Source organism: Piliocolobus tephrosceles, chromosome 8 (assembly GCF_002776525.5).
Source record: "Piliocolobus tephrosceles isolate RC106 chromosome 8, ASM277652v3, whole genome shotgun sequence".
NCBI lineage: Eukaryota > Metazoa > Chordata > Mammalia > Primates > Cercopithecidae > Piliocolobus > Piliocolobus tephrosceles.
The window spans coordinates 133,017,902-133,035,140 of record NC_045441.1 but is presented as its reverse complement, the minus strand read 5'-3'; positions in this window follow the sequence as shown (position 1 = coordinate 133,035,140).

Genomic DNA, 17,239 nt, shown 5'->3' with positions numbered 1-17,239 from the left:
TAATATACTCATTTAATTTATAGAGATCAAATCTGTGTACTTGGGCTATCTGTCACCTTAAATATTTGTCTTTTCTTTATGTTAGAAACATTCAAATTATTCTCTTCTAGCTATTTTGAAATATACAATAGATTACTGTAAACTATAGTCACTCTTGTAATCTATTGAACACTAGGTCTTATTTCTTCTATGAAACCATATGTTTGTACCCATTAATCAACTTCTCTTTATGTTTCCCTTTTGCTACCCCTCCTGGCATCTGGTAACCACCAATCTACTCTCTGTCTTCATGAGATGCACATTTTTAGCTCCCACATATAAGTGAAAACATGAAGTATTTGTCGTTCTGTGCTTAGCTTATTTCATTTAATATAATGACCTCCAGTTCCATGCATGTTGCTGCAAATGGCAGGATTTTGTTCTTTTACATGGCTGAATAATATACCATTGTGTATATATGTGTGTGTGTGTGTGTATATATATATATATATCACATTTTGTTTATTCATTCATTGATGAGCACTTAGGTTTATTCCATATTTTGGTTACTGTGAATAGTGCTGCAATAAACATGGCTGTGAAGATATCTTTTTGATATTTTCACTTCCTTTCTTTTGGATATATACGTAGTAGTGAAATTGTTACATATGATTTATTAATTACATTTGGAAATTTCCAAAACTCTGCTATATTCCTACAATAATAAATGTTTACCCAGTACATACACACGAGTAACCATAAACTTATATTCATAGAATGTTTAACATATTTTATAGCTTCTTAACCATCATATAAAAATAAATAACTACTTATTATTATGGTGACTCTTTAGTTTTTTTTGTGGCCTATCAAATATTTTAAAATTCTTCCAAAGCAAAGAGGGTATACTGAGGTTTGAATCATTGTAACTTCTAAATTATTGCTTCTGTTTTTTTTTTTTTTTTTTTTTTGCCTGACTCTACAGCCTTCTTCAGTCCATAATCCATCTGAATTTCACTAGAATAAAAACCTAAGAAAAATTCATAATTGAGTTCCTATCAATGAACTCCCCATTCAAGTTTCTGATAATATTTGAAAGATTTCATCAGCAAAAGTAAATAAGTTTTTGTCTTGCTTTGAAGAAAGAATTGTAATTCAAAATAGAAATTATTGGAAGGTGATATAATCTTAGTCAAGAAATAATTTGATAATTATTGAAATTGCCTTCTTGAAAATTAGTAATTTTATTAGGAATGAAGTTGATTTCAGTGAGTGTTTTAATTCATAGATTAATTAAACATCTATTCAAGATGGGATTCCTTTGTCATGTGAGAAGTAGAACTAGAAGAATGCCAACATCCCTTCCAACAATAGGATTCAGTGGTCCTAAATGCTTAGAAAAGTGTTATTCACTTTCACTTCAACTTTCTTGCAATATCTGAGGCCAACGAAGATAACAATGCTATTTCTAAAATTTTATAAGATAAAGGTACATAATAAAGTAGAAGGACCAATGGTGTCATCTAATCTTCCCCCATCTCCAAGTAGCTACATCACAAAATATAAATCCACAGGTATTAACTGAATGTGTACTATGCCCTGCTATATGTCTTGACTGAGGGCATATAAGACTGTACTTGTTTGCTGCCACATGTAACCTGGTTGGATTGATAAGACTATTAAAAAGACTCACAAGTATGCCAGCAACCCCACTGCTGGGTATTACCCCAAAGAAAGGAAGTCAGTATATCAAAGAGATGTCTGCACTCCTATGTTTGTTGTAGCACTGTTTACAATATCTAATAATTGGAAGCAACCTAAGTGTCCATCAACAGATGAATGGATAAAGAAAATGTGGTACATATACACAATGGAGCACTATTCAGCCATAAAAAAGAATGAGATCTAGTCATTTGCAATGACATGGATGGAAATGGAGATCATTATGTTCAATGAAATAAGCCAGGCACAGAAAGACAAACATCACATGTTTTCACTTATTTGTGGGACCTAAAAATCAAATTAATTGAACTCATGGACAGAGAGAGTAGAATGATGTTTACTAGAGGCTGGAAAGGGTAGCAGGGGTATTGGGAGGAGGTGGGGATCATTAATGGGTACAAAAAAATTAGAATGAATAAGACCTATTATTTGTTAGCAAAATAGGGTGGCCATAGTCAATAACTTCATTGTCTTTTTAAAATAACTTAAAGAGTGTAATTAGATTTTTTGTAACTCAGAGGGTAAATGCTTGAGGGGCTGGGTGCCTCATTCCCCATGATGTGCTTATTTGACATTGCTTGCCTGTATCAAAACATCTCATATACCCCATAAGTATATACACCTACTATGTACCCACAAAAATTTGGAAAAAAAGGGACTCACAAATATGATAATTCTCATGTTTAAATAGCTCAGAAAAAGGAATTTCACATTTAAAATAAATTCTTTGGGTCACTCTTCTTCTTATGTAACATAAATCTAGTTTGCAATCAATTAGGTCCATTGTTCTATAAAACCACTACTGAATTTCATGAGCGATAGAGACTTACAAGCAAATCCCCACAAACAACTATTTTTTACCTTACAATTTAAACAAGAAATTCAAAACCAAATGTATCAAAATAAATTATCTACATTAGGTATATCTAAAAGAGAAAACTTTTAAATTAGTCTAGTAGCTAAGTCTATAAATAGCAGAAATGTGGCATTAACAGGTAAGAATTACATTTTGCATTGTGATTTTTTTATTAACAGTCCATCTGAAATTGTATAATAAATAAAGATTGGATAATATAAAAACTTACATCAGGCTTAACAACTAAAAATGAGAAAACAAGCTAGATGTGAGTTAAGTAAAGCTTCACAAATTAGTAAAAACCATCTGTAAGCTAGTGTTGAAACTCTTTCATTCCAAGAAGATTATTGGGGGAAAAAGTGCCCCAATGGAGGTTGGATAGCTCTCAGAAAAGACATTATTCTCTGCTTAGATCAACCATGTCTCAGTATGCTATGAAAGTGTGTTGCAGTGTAGAGATAAAGACCCATCCTACATACTGCCATCTGCTCCTGTCCTAGGGAAAGGGGCTCTCACTGTACTTATCTCTCTGGTTTTCTCTGGAAGGATGTTGATGTCAAGATGTTGCTGCTGTTAATTTCTTCAGTCAGTGTAGGATTCATGATCGGAAATTTAAGAAGGAATACAATTACTTCCAGGACCTCTCCCTACATTACAGATTCCCCAAGCTTATTGTAGCTTCAGGAACTCCAAAATATCCCCACCTACTAACCTTCCAAATAGATTCACTTGTTTGTAGGGCACGTGGAACTCATATAGAGTCAACCTTCCAAATAGAATCACTTGATTTAGGGCAGGTGAAACCTATATAGTATTCCCATCCCATGTTGGCTGAGTTTTATCTTCTGTGTAACCTGAACATATATTCTGTATTTTTTTCCATCAAGTCTCCACAAGGAATACAATTCCCAAGGTAGGACCAGGTAGCAAGAGCTATAGAAGCTGTGAGCAACATGTTAAGGGATCGGAAAGAAGGATAAGGCATCCCAGTGGGATTTGTTAAACCCTTTTTGTAAGATTTAACTGGATCACAAACAAGGAAGGACACTTCTTACCAAGAAGCAATCCCTGTTCTTTAATTTCTAGTGCACGGGGAGTGTGAGGTGGAGTGAGGAAGACCATAATCCCTGAGGTCTGTGACTATTACTATTTTCTCTGTCTTCTGAGAATGAAGAAATGAAAATGAATTGACTCTATTTTATAATTTCAGGGAATGCAACTGAGACAATCTGATGGTGCCTTTGTGCTTTAAATTTTTCTTTTAGCCTTTTACCTAAATCCATTCTTATACTTAAATATAAAGGAGGCAGGGGCAGGGTATAATTTGCTAAGTTAAAGTTATTTTAATGTTCATGACCGCCAACTAAGTAAAAAACCTATTATTTTTACCTTTAGGGAGCTCACCTGTAGTAGGTTTTAATGTGCTTTTTCCCCATCAGACCTGTTCAGTAAGAGGCTTGTTGGTGACTGGTGTCCAGATTGTGTCCTCATATACTAGTAAGATGTTTCTTCCTCACATTGATGCCCAAGGGCATCTGATGGCTAGAGAGAAACAATCACTGTTACCCATATATTGTTCATGGTCCAATTTATTAAATATATAAACTCATACATCTCCTCTTTTTCTATTTCTAATTTTATAAATATAAAAGCCTTCTATATGCTTATAATATTTTTTGCCTTAAATTATATTTTATCTGGAAAAGATGTATTGTGTTTGGTAATAGCAATGCTGAACTTGGTTTGCTAATACTTAGGCTAATTTGTATTTATGTTCATTTTTGAGATTTGTTCAATAAGTCACTTTTCTTCTACTGTACTTTTCTAGTCTTGTTATCATTGTTATACTAGCCCTATAAAGCAAGCTGGATTGCTGTCCTTCTTTTGTCTATTCTGAAGAAGTTTTACATATTATGAAAATTAGCTGTTCCTTGAGGATCAGTAAAATTTGCCTTTAAAACTATATGGCATGGTGTTCTTTGATTAGTAGAAAATTCTGGTAACAAATTCAATTTTTTGAACATTAAGGTTTTGGATTTTCTTCTTCTACATAAGGAAGTTTAAGTAATATTTTCCAAATATTTTTTATTTTTCCATAAGTCATTGGGGTACAGGTGGCATTTGGTTACATGAGTAAGTCATTTAGTGGTGATCTGTAAGATTTTGGTGCACCCATCACCTGAGCAGTATACACTGCACCCTATTTGTAGTCCTTCATCTCTCGCTCCCATCCCTCTTTTTCCCCCAAGTCCCCAAAGTCCATTGTATCATTGTTACGCCTTTGCATCCTCATATCTTAGCTCCCATATATCAGTGAGAGCATACAATGTTTGGTTTTCCATTCCTGAGTTACCTCACTTAAAATAATAGTCTCCAATCTCATCCAAGTCACTGCAAATGCCATTAATTCATTTCTTTTTATGGCTGAGTAGTATTCTATTTTACACACACACAGACACACACACACACACCCCACAGTTTCTTTATCCATTCGTTGATTGATAGGCATTTGGGTTGGTTCCACAGTTTTGCAACTGCAAACTATGTTGCTATAAATATGCATACCCAAGTATCTTTTACATATAATGACCTCTTTTCCACTGGGCAGATACACAGTAGTGGGATTGCTGGATCAAATGGTAGTTCTACTTTTAGTTCTTCAAGGAGTCTCCACACTATTTTCCACAGTGGCTGTGCTAGTTTACATTCCCAGCAGTGTGGAAGTGTTCCTTTGTCACTGCCTTCATGCCAACATCTACTGTTTTTTGAATTTTTGATTATAGCCATTCTTGCAGGAGTAAGGTGTTATCACATTGTGGTTTTGATTTGCATTTCCCTGATCATTAGTGATGCTGAGCATTTTTTCATGTTTGTTGGCAGTTTGTATGTCTTCTTTTGAGACTTAGTTTAATTAAGTCCCAACTATTTATCTTTGCTTTTGTTGCATTTACTTTTGGGTTCTTGGTCATGAAATCTTTGCCTAAGATAATATCTAGAAGGGTTTTTCCAACGTTATCTTATAGAATTTTTATAGTTTCAGGTCTTAGATTTAAGTCCTTAATCTATCTTGAGTTGATTTTTTGTATAAGAGATGAGTATCCAGTTCATTATACTATGTGTGGTTAGCCAATTATCCCAGCACCATTTGTTGAAAAGGGTGTCCTTTCCCCACTTTATGTTTTTGTTTGCTTTGTTGAAGATCAGTTGGCTGTAAGCATCTGGGTTTATTTCTGGGTACTCTATTCTGTCCCACTGGTCTATGTGCCTATTTTTGTACCAGTACCATGCTGCTTTGGTGACTATGGCCTTATAGTATAATTTGAAATCAGGTAGTGTGATGGCTTCAGATTTATTCTTTTTGGTTAGTCTTGCTTTGGCTATGTGGGCTCTTTTTTGGTTCCATATGAATTTTATACTTGTTTTTTTCTAATTCTGTGAAAAATGATGGTGATATTTTCATGGAGGTTGCATTGAATTTGTAGGTTACTTTTGGCAAGATGGTCATTTTCACAATATTGATTCTACCCATCCATGAGCATGGGATGTGTTTCATTTGTTTGTGTCATCTATGATTCCTTTCAGCAGTATTTTGCAGTTTTCCTTGAAGAAGTCTTTTGCCTCCTTGGTTAGGTATATTCCTAAGTATTTTATTTTATTTTTTTTGCAGCTATTGTAAAAGGGGTTGAGTTTTTCATCTGATTCTCCATTTGGTCGCTGTTGGTGTATAGAAGAGCTACTGATTTGTGTACATTAATCTTGTATCCAAAGAGAATTTGTTGAATTCTTTTATCAGTTCAAGGAGCTTTCTGGAGGAGTCTTTAGGGTTTTCAAGGTAAATGATCGTATTGTCAGCAAACAGTGACAGTTTGACTTCTTATTTATTGATTTGGATGCCCTTTATTTCTTTCTCTTGTCTGATTTCTCTGGCTAGGACTTCCAGCACTATGTTGAAGAGGGGTGGTGAGAGTGACAGACCAATAACAAGCAGCAAGATTGAAATGGTAATTTAAAAATTACCAATAAGAAAAAGTCCAGGACCAGATGGATTCACAGCAGAATCCTACTAGACATTCAAGGAAGAATTAGTACCCATCCTTTTCACACTATCCCACAAGATAAAGAAGGAAGGAATCCTCCCTAATTCATTCTATGAAGCCAGCATAATCCTAATACCCAAAGTAGGAAAGGACATAATCAAATAAGAAAACTACAGACTGAGATCCTTGATGAACATAGATGAACATAGATGCTAAAATCCTTAACAAAATACTAGCTAACCAAATACAACAACATATTGGTCTCCCTGGCCTTACTATTGCCCTGGATACTAATCGTATTAGGAAAGAAATATATAGTTGAGCAAATAATGAGTGCATAGCGATAAATAATTTTTGAAATGACTGTGTTTCCATAGCCTGGAAAAAAGGAGGAAAAAAGCAAACAGGATAATTGTCTTCATATGTGCCATAGAGAATCTTGCAGGAGGCAAACATAGTTGTTTATTGCCTTCCTCAAAGTGGAGGGAAATACCCTAAAAAATCAAAAAGTAGGTTTACATAAAAGTGGAATTAACATCAATATGAGAAAATGTTTTTGAACATTATAAGTTATGCAACAATGAGGTCTTGTGAATTGGTGTGCAGCCTTACTATAAATAGAAACATAAAGGTTGAGCAAAATATAAATATGTTGAACAGGCATTTGCAATAGAGTCTTTCCAATGTCTCTTCAATCTTGAAAATTTAAGATTTCATAATAAACTTTTTCAGTTTTTTAATGAGGGGAGGAGTTTAACCTGATTTTAAACAAACATAATTATTTAAATATTTTTAAATGGTAACTCTAAGAAAATAATTTTTCTGTGTCAAAATCCTATCTTGTTCTTCCAAGGATTCAGCAGAGTCATCAAAAGAAAATATTCAAGTAGGAAAAAATTGTTGTATAAGCTTCATACTTGTAGTTCTCACACTTTTATTCCCACGGTGCCATCACAACTTTTTTTCTAGATATACATGGTTTCACATTTTAAAATTTTAGCCTGATATTCAGTAACAGGAGCTCAATGACTTTTGCCTTAAACACAGGCACAGGGGCTTGCACATGTAATCCCAATAACTGAAGAGACTGAGGTGGGTGGATCGCTTGAGCCCAGTAGTTTGAGGCTGCAGTGAGCTATGATCATGCTACTGCATTCCAACCTGGGCAACAGAGTGAGACCCCGTCTCTGAAAAAACAAACAAACAAACAAACAAACAAACGAAAAAACCCACAAGGCAGTGACAGATTAAACCACAAAGAGAGGAAATGAAAAAGACAAAACCAGCTCCCAAAGCAAGATAAACATCTCTGCAGATCAGAAACAAAACATAAAATCAGACATGTGAGTGATGCAGAAGCCATGGGTTAGCTGGCTGACTGTAAGTTGGCCTGAGTGGAAATAGCTTTGCTCTTGGGAACTAAAGATGTTAAAGTGCTTCATGCAGTAATGGGGAACTGAGGCTTAGCACCTTCCTTGAAAATAAGATATGGAGGAGGGTGGGAGGGACTGACTTCCTTTGCTTGCTAATGAAGAGCCAAAATATGTACTGTGCTATACTGCTTCCCTATATAGCTGACTGAAGACTTGCGAGAACCCAGGCCCTGCACTGCAACCAAATGTGGAATCCAGCCATTCACTCTCAGTGCTGGGATTCCCAATATACTCAGTCTAACTATAGGCACATAATTCTGAACTATTAATGTAAGATCCAGGTATGGATAGGAAGCCCAAAGAGCTGGGCCAAGACAACCCCTGAGTGTCTAGATGGGAGAAGAGGGAGGAAGAGAGACAGAGAGAGAGAAATGGAGAAAGAACTGGGTCTTTAAATCTATTTTCAGAAGCTGCCAAGAGAAGCAGTCCAAAATATCAACAACTGGAAAATAAATTCACTTCTGATGATGTCCATTGTGCATGTTCAGGAATGAACAATTGATAAATATTTATGTGTATGTTTAAATGTATAAAAGATTTCTTAAAGATATGCCAATTATTTTAGATGGCCAGGGATTAAGAAGGAAAATAATTAGAAAGTAACAGATGGATCCCAAAAGATAACAATTACAGAGCTTAGAAATAAAACATGCATTCCCTGAAATAAGGACTAACTCTTGTTTCTTTTTTTCTTTTCTTTTTTTTTTTTTTTTTTTTGAGATGGAGTCTTGCTCTGTTGCCCAGGCTGGAGTGCAGTGGCGTGATCTCGGCTCACTGCAAGCTCCACCTCCTGGGTTCACGCCATTCTCCTGCCTCAGCCTCCCGAGTAGCTGGGACTGCAGGCACCTGCCACCATGCCCGGCTAATTTTTTTGTATTTTTGTAGAGATAGGGTTTCACCGTGTTAGCCAGGATGGTCTCTATCTCCTGATCTCGTGATCCACCCACCTTGGCCTCCCAAAGTGCTGGGATTACAGGAATGAGCCACCACACCCGGCCAACTCTTCTTAAATATGAAAAAAATTCAACTAACAGAACAAATTCTAGATGGAGCATATTAGGGAAAAAATGTGAAATAGAATATGGAATGCATAATTTTCCCAAAATGCAACAGAGACTACTTTTTAAGAAAATGGAATAAAAAGCACATAGACTCTAGACTCAGATATAATATCTATTTGTCTTATAAGGATATAAAAATAATGATGAAAATGTGATAAGACATTATTGCTGAGTTTTTTTTCCTGATGGCTAAACACCTACATTCTCAGAACAAAATACACTCTGAGTATCAAGCCACATGAATAAAAATAAATTCATATCTAGACATATCATAATGAAAGCACAGAACATTAAGGAGGAAAAGAAAATAATAAAACCTTCAGAGAATAAAAGAATAGTTACAAAAGAATAACAAATAATAGTGGACTTCCCCTCAGCAAAACAGATGCCAAAAGGGAATACTCAAAAGGATTAGGAAAACTGTTACTCTACAATTTCACACTCAGTTAAACTATAATTCAAGGAAAAGAGAAAAGTGAAAATGCTGTCAAACAAAGTCTAAGGAAAATTACCTCCCTTAGATGTTTGACAGAATTATTAATAAATATTGTTGAATTTAAAAAAGGTAAAAACAGAATAAAAGTATATAGGGCACATGTGAAGCATATGAGTTGATAAATAATATTAGTAAATAGAATTGTTGAATGTAAACAAAATAGATTTTTATATGAAATAAAAAAAGCTCTTAGCTGCCGTAACAGGTTGATGGAAATAATACCAATGAATAATTAAATCATGGTAAAGCCCTTGACTTGATTAGAAAGATGAAAATCCTGAGTAATTGTGGATTACATTAGAAAAATTTATAATTTAATGTGTGTTAAAAATTCAAAAGTAGATCACATTTGCCATCTTCAAGCTCCCCACCTCTGCTACAGTTGTAGCAGCCAAAAGGTCTGTCATCCACTCCTCAGTGGCTTCACTAGCCTTTCAGACAGATACAAGACTGTTTTCCTAGTGATTACAGCCACTGGTCAGCTCAGCAGCTATCCTGACCTGCTGCCTGACTCCCATAATCTTCACCCAGGCACTGTGAAGGCCACTGATGGCTTGGCCAATACAGGGATTACAAGATATTGGAGAGAGGAGGGGAAAGTGTCCTTTCCACAGGCAAGTAGCCAAGTGATATGATTGGGCTTTTTGTCCCCACCCAAATCTCATCTTGAATTGTAATCCCTACAACCTCCACCTGTCAAGGAAGAAACCAGGTGGAGGTAATTGAATCATGTGAGCAGTTTCCCCCAGGCTGTTCTAATGATAGTGAGTGAGTTCTCATTTGATCTGATGGTTTTATAAGGGCCTCTTACCCCTCCACTGGGCACTTCTCCTTCCTGCCACCTCGTGAAGAAGGTGTCTGCTTCCCCTTCACCTCCACCATGATTGTAAGTTTCCATACTTCTGTCATAAATGCTTGAAAATCTTCTTCTTCTTAGTTAATTCTAACTTGGTATTGATGGACTAGAAAAGAAAAATACTTCTATCAACCCTCCCACATTGTGGTGAGAAAGGTTCTGAGGCCTTCCCCACATAGTACCTGAGATTTGATACAGGGTGTAGAAAACAAGAGAAGACAGAAGCCAGAGTAAGGCTGGCCTTGAAGAGGTGTCATGATAGAAGCCCTGGTGTTTCGAGGGCAGCAAATGTGTAACTCACACCTTCACCTTTACTATGATATACTCCTGAAGTTCAACAAAACTTTTGATATAATGATGCCTCAGGTGTAGGGGCTATGTTTATATTCACATAATAAAGCATAGACAGAGGATGCCTTGAAAATGTTTCTGATTATCCCCTTTATGTGTATGCTCCTTATGTGTATGTGTATTATGTATATATCTGTGTGTGTGTGTGTGTGTGTGCGTGTGTGTGTGCGCGCGTGCTGGTTGGGCAACATTTTAGAGAGAAACATCCAAATCTCATTTGTCAGAACACACTGGGTTCTTTACTCTAGAGAGATGTAGGTTGTTAATGTGTGAGCTAACAGGGGATACTTGGAAATATGCCTATAATTTTGGTTCACAGACTATAAAGGCTTCAAAGCAGGTGTGTATTTCTATGGACAGAATAAAGAAACTCAAGGAAAATTTATCCTGAAATCTCTGGAAGAATGACAAGAAAAGTTTAGTAGCTATGTACAGTGTTTAGGAAAAAACAGCTGAAGCACTTAACAAAAATAAAATAAGTGTACTAACTACCTAAAACTGGAGGACTAAATAAAATATTGCCAAGATACTTTTCAATTATTCATATATTATCTATGTATGGATATTTTATATCCACAATTATCCACATGTAGATACTGAAAATTTAATCATCTCATTCATTTATTAATTTGCTAATTCCATTTACATTTCTTGAGCATCTGCTCTGTGTGGGATCATCCTAGACACTGGAAAAGCAAACACTAGTAAGATATTGTCTCTGTCTTCCAAGAGTTTACAGTCTGCCTACAAGTGAGCCATGCAAATAAGCAGTGTAGGACCTGGGATACACGTGTGCACAGTATACTGCAGGCACCAATGAAGGGTGGGGTAGATTCTTCTGAAAGTGGATAGAGAAAGGCTTTGCTGTGGATGGAAAGTTTAGACACTCTCCAGGAAGACATGCCAGGCTGGACCTTACCTATTCAATTATGCCTGTAGTGACATCTGAGTCTGGAGATTTCAACGATTGTAAGTTATTTTCCCATTGGTACTGGAGGAATTAGGTCCAATTTGGGAAGGCTTTGACTTTGCATGGAGGAGTTAAGAGATTTCAGTGAAAATTGTAAAACTGTGTAAAAATAATGAAGAAGTAAACACAAGAAAAAAAGACACACTAGGCTGCACCTTAAGGTATAAGGAGGGCACAACAATAATAACAATAATAATAGTACTGGGAAAGAGGTTCATTGATGAGCTTCTGTTGGACTTCATTGGAAATAAAGAGTAGAACGATTTGACTAAGATATGTTATTACAAAGATTAATGTTTGGTTAATGTGAAGGATTTTTTCAAAGAATGAGATTGGAGACTGTGAGCCCAAGCTATCTGTAGAGTCTGCATTTTCCAGTGACAGTGAGTACCTGAATTGAGAGGGTAGCCAGGGGGACAGGCTGGAGGGAATGGGTATGGAACATGTGAAGGAAATAGAATTATCAGCATTCTGTGACTTGGTGTGTGGTGAGGAAGTCAAGCAGAGCTGGGGTGCACCCCAAGTTTCTGGTTTGTGTGGCTGTATATATGTGTTTTCATTCAATTATATGAGGAATAACTGAGGAAGATATTATTTAAAAGCAAAGGTTTAAAAAAATATATAATTTTGAACATGTTGGAAAATTAGGTGGCTTGGGCCAATAAAGAATTAACTAGTTTTGGAGTTTATTAGAGATAACCAGGTCAAAGTACAGATTTAACAGATAGTTAAAGTCATGATAATGGATAAGAGCATGCAAGGAGAGCAAAGCAGTTTTAGTGAGGAAAAAAAAGAGAAAGTCAAGAACAGTATCTTAAGAATTACCAGCATTTTAGGGATGGACAGAGAAAGATAAATCTCCAAAAGAGAACAAGAAGAAAGATCAGGGAGATAGGTGGGAAACTAAAAAATAAAAATAAAGAAAATCAATAACTATGCCCTATGTTATCCCAGGAGGCAAACTAAGGTACTCACTTTAATCATATCGATAATGCCAACTCTATTTTTTAGAAACAAGAATATTTTTCTGCAAAAAGCTACACTTAAGTTAATACTTACGGCAAACATAAAATAAAATCAAAATTACTAACAAAGTCGTTGCTATCCTTCAATAAAATTACAGCAGCTTTTTAGCATAATTTCCCAATTTCATTGACCCTTACAAGGGGTACAAGGCTGTTAATCAGAAATACAATACAAATGTGCAGCAACTTCATTGTGAAAATTAAAAGTAATTATTACTCTAAAAATGAAATGAGGGCTCAACTGAAAGAATGACATTCCAAGGACAGAGATGGCAGATGACCGAAGATTTCTGAAGTGAGGCTCATCGATAATTCACAGAGGCAGAAATCCACTGTGTTAAAAAGAGCTTATAACAGTCCCTTGGGAGCCATCTCATACTCTGGCAACTCATAAGCATTATTCTTAATTCCACAACACACTCAGAAAGGCTGATGATTGGAGACTAACGAGATTTCGCACCTTTTTGTTTCTCCTCCGATTATGGGACAAAAGTCAACACAATCTCTCATATTTCCTGGGAACCCAGTACGGATTTAAAGACCAATAACATCTTCAAATGCAAAAAAGCAGTACTAGATATTGAGTGCATTGGTAAATATAATTCACAAAGACAAATTGTAGGTCTGTTAATTTCTTGTTTTTTTGAAAAACCATTCAATTCTCAACCTTTGCCTCTAAACTGCTAAGCATTTGGTTGACACCATAGATAATGAAGAAATGTTTCTGAAAGCATGGCCCATGCACTACCAGCATAAAAAGAGTACTATACCCTTTATGAGGTGTCAAAATGTACCTTGCAAATGCTAAAGCGCAGCGTAAATGTAAGGTGCTACTTAAGAAGATTTTAGGCATGCAAAGAATCTTAAAGACCATTTTATCCGCAGATGTCATTTTAAAGATAACTCTGAAGCTAGAGAAGATATGACTTCATTAAGACTAAGGGCAGATTTAAGATAAGAACCCAGGCATCTTGAAGCCAGTGTATTCAAAATGGAATGCTTAATTTTCTTTTTCTTATCTTACCTATCGTGACAAGTTGCATCACTGCCACCTGCAAGTTACTCAAATGAGAAATTGGGTCCCTCTTGATTCTTCTTACTCTCCAAAGCTGAAGTCTGTTCACCTGATCTTTAATGCCACCACCACAATCCACAGTCTCCTGGGGTGCATGGATTAAAAAAAGAGAGAGGGTTGACCTTCATATTTATAATTTATATATTTCATACTATTTCCAAATTGAATGATGTGAGCAGATACAGATTCACTATACAAAATGAAATATTATTTCATAACCTTAAATTTGGGTCCCATTCTGTACCACACAGCCTGTAGTGTACTATACATAATGTTTTATTATTTATATAATTATTTTATATGTAACAGAAATAAATGGGATTTTTTGTCTTAAAATCATTAATTGATTAAATGAGAACACTTGATCTGTGCCTTTCTTAACCTCTGTGAGGTTTCATTCTGGACAAGCTTGACAAAAGCCACTAAACTAATAGAAGTATCCTAGTATTCTTTTAAAATGCAAAGTATAGTATACACTAGTATATAGTATATGCAGTGTAGTATACACTAGTATAGAGTATACATCTCTCCTGCTTAAAAGTCTTCAGTGCCCTCTCTTTCAGCAATATAAAATCCCAGTTCCCTGTGAAAGCTTTAAAAGCACTAAATGATCTGGCCCTCCCTACTTCTTAAATCATAACTCTGGTTATTCTCATTTTTGATCAGCGTGTCCTTGCCACACTGAACCTACAAGAAATTCTATTCAAGCTGTTTCCAGCATCCGTGTTTTTACATATGCTGGTCCCTGTGTCAAGAGTTATCACTTTCATTAGCTCTTATCCCTTCCTCCCCCAACCACACTGCCATTATCTAGCAGAGCGGCACATACAGTAAAGTAGAATTCGTGTGTCTTTTCATTATTTGCTTCTTTGTCTCTTCTGCTAGAAGGGAAGTTTATTATGGGCAAGGACTGCATCTGCTTGTCCATTATACTGAAGTCCCACTAGCTTGTCACAGTACTTAGATGTTCAATTGACTTGCTGAAAAACTAAGTCAAAAAATAAATGATGCTTAGTTTTATTTCATAGTGACTAATTGAAAAACATCAAGATCATTATATGTTAGTCACTTTCTTCATGGCTTTCATGAAATATGCACTTTTATTTAAAAATCTTGTTTTTATAGCCTTAGAAAAGCAGACTGTGCTCATATCTTTTTCCTCATGAATTGCCACTGCTATTAAAATGACTTGCAAGAAACTCAGTTGCAGAGATTCCTCTGCCTACTTTCTATCCCGCTTCTTTCTCCTGATCTCCCTTTGACTTCTTTCTTCTCCATCATTTTCTCCCATCTCCCTTGTCATTTTCTTTGCATTCTTGCCTTCTCACCTCCTCTCTTCCGTTTACCTTTTACCTTTCCTCATTGTCGCTTTTCTTCCGTATATTCTCTTGGGCCCTGTCTCTGCAACAGTGTATCTTCTCTCTTTTGAATGTAAATTGTTTCCAGACGTCACTGGAATAGTAATTTAATGAAGACTCTCAAACAAGGGATTTGAGGTAATGAGATAACAAATAGCAAAAACAAATGAATGACCCCCACCCAGAATATCAACAACAAAAATCTTATTAGTAGCCTCAGATCCCAAAGCTCCCATGTTAACTAATGTTGTGTGCACATGTCCTCTACCTTCCCCGCCTACCTATCCCCAGGAAGGCACAAATGTGCGACCATGCAGATGTTACCTTAGGCAGAAACCCCACTGACTCAGTGATTCCTTCTCTCACAGGTAGCCTGATTCTTCATTTCAAGAAAAACAGAATTTTAATTTGTCCTTCCCTCTTTCTTGACAAATAGCTTATAGATTAATCTTTAATAACATAATTAACCAATAGATCTTTTGCAAAAGTCTACTGCTGAATTCCTCACATTTATACCACCATTCCACATTGAATGTTGGCTGGACATAAGCCATGTATCCATATCCAGGAGAGCTCATTTGTGACCCATTGTTATTGTGGGATAGCAGACACCACTCTCAAGGCTTTTTAATTTTTAAGTTGTTTCATGTTTTCAAGCCTGGATACATTATTGTCATGGAAAGTAGCAATATAAATGTCCTTTCTGTTCTTAACAATAACTTGCATAACTATATAAAAATCTGAAATGCCTGTATATTAATCAAAGATTATTATTTATCATTGATCAAGAGAATAAGAAGGGTTTCATATTTTAATAACTAGAATGGGCATAAGTCAAAAGAGAATTCAAGAGTGCCTGGAAACTAAAGTTCAAAGCAAGTTTTTTCCTGCAGTTTTCTAGTTTGATATCTGGGTGCAAATCATATGATTTAACGATTACTGATATGGAAAGGACCACACAGAGAATCTTCAATATCCCCAAGGCTCCAGTCCATAAGTTATCTCATCTTCATCACTCAGAGGAGTTTAGAGGTTTGAGATTTGGTGGCTCTTGCTCAGTTCTCAGTATTTGAACAACTACAGAGGAGTTGGAATTATCCATTACAGTGAATTACTTATCAGTCAGTCTCCCTTTGAATTCATTTGAAATAAATAAAAATTATCCAACCTAAATTTGTATATTCTTCTTAGATGTATTGTTTACATGTTTAGTTGTTAACTGTATCATAAAGGCTTGAATTTATCTCTAGAAACACAATACCTATCTTCTAAGCTTTACCAGTAACAATAATTGAAACATTGGTTCTATTCTTGATATTTGGCAGGAACCTTGTATATATGCTTTCATGCAGCAATTTTTAAACAAATACCCAAAATGAAATGACTTTATATGAATAAGAAAATTAAAAATCTAAGAGCTTAAGTAACCTTAAATCCAAGTCAAATTCCACGCTCTTAACCACTGCCCTATTCCATGTCTATTACGTTGCCTTTGGGAAGTGTTAGGAGGCACATTAGTGTCACATGGAAAAATGGTCTTGCTGTCTGATTGAGTTTCATTGGCCTTAGTGCTTCTCATGTAGAACAACTTTTAAAATGCTTTTGTCTTTCATTTTAAAATATCACCTGTGCTCATGGTGGAAGACAATGAAATTCACCCATGAGGCCCCACCTCAGAGGTAAATTTGTTGACATTTGGTGGTTTCTTTTTCCCAATTTTCATATATTTTTAGCTTAATAGACCTCATACTATACATAAAATTTGTGATGCTGTTTGCCACTTACTATGATAATCTAGGCAATCTATCAATCAATATAATTTTAACTGACGATTATCTGTGTGGCTTTGGACAAGATAGCTAACATCTCAAAATTGTTTTTCCATCTGTAAATTGGATATGAAGTAATACTGCAGAGTTCTCATCAGAGCTAAATAGAAAAATAAAGAGGTAATTATTATAATATTATAAAGTTATTCTTTAAAAAGATTGATTCAATTGGTTTTTCCATTTTTAACTAA